The sequence below is a fragment of the Micropterus dolomieu genome, linkage group LG12 (genome assembly GCF_021292245.1).
Source record: "Micropterus dolomieu isolate WLL.071019.BEF.003 ecotype Adirondacks linkage group LG12, ASM2129224v1, whole genome shotgun sequence".
NCBI classification, from domain to species: Eukaryota; Metazoa; Chordata; class Actinopteri; order Centrarchiformes; family Centrarchidae; genus Micropterus; species Micropterus dolomieu.
In genome coordinates this window covers 33,831,834-33,832,621 of record NC_060161.1, presented here as the reverse complement: position 1 = coordinate 33,832,621, position 788 = coordinate 33,831,834, and positions in this window count along the sequence as shown.

The following is a 788-nucleotide window of genomic DNA, read 5'->3' as shown; positions in this document are numbered from 1 at the left end:
CTGAGTTAAATATGAGTGTCACGGCAAAGGGTCTGAATACTTATGACCATGTGATATTTCAGTTTTTCTTTTTTAATAAATTTGCAAAAATTTCTACATTTCTGTTTTTTGTCAAGATGGGGTGCTGAGTGTACATTACTGAGAAATAAAATGAACTTTTTTGATTTTTGGAAAATGGCTGCAATGAAACAAAGAGTGAAAAATTTAAAGGGGTCTGAATACTTTCCGTACCCACTGTATATGTGAAGTGAGAAAAACATCTTTAAACCATTTTAAAATGTACTTTTAGAGTTTAAAATGTCTTCATATTTTCGAAATGTAAACACGTTTTAAATAATGAACATGCCATCTCATCTAATACCTTAAAACTTTAAAGTAATCTAAGATGTTCACCTTGGTGGCAGTGATCCTGGCAGATTTTGCACATGTTTAACTGTTAAAGAAACTTCCGAGTCATTATTACCAGTTCTGCACTTATTTAGGGAATTTAGGTTGTTTAGACCTCATTTATCTGAAATTTACATTTTTTTGACTGCAGCTAAGACCAGGGTAAAACGTATCACAGAATCTGTTTAGACAGGTTACTGTTTGTCCCATTTGGTGGCTGATATAAGTGACATCTGTTTCTTATGAAACCTGACAGGGATTTTATTCAGAAAAGAATATTAATGAAAACATATTTAACACAATAATTTTTATTTAAAAAACATAAATAGATGCACAGGTGTATGGAAAGGTTTCATCTTCTGGTTCAATATAATACAGTCTTTAACATTTATTATATTATA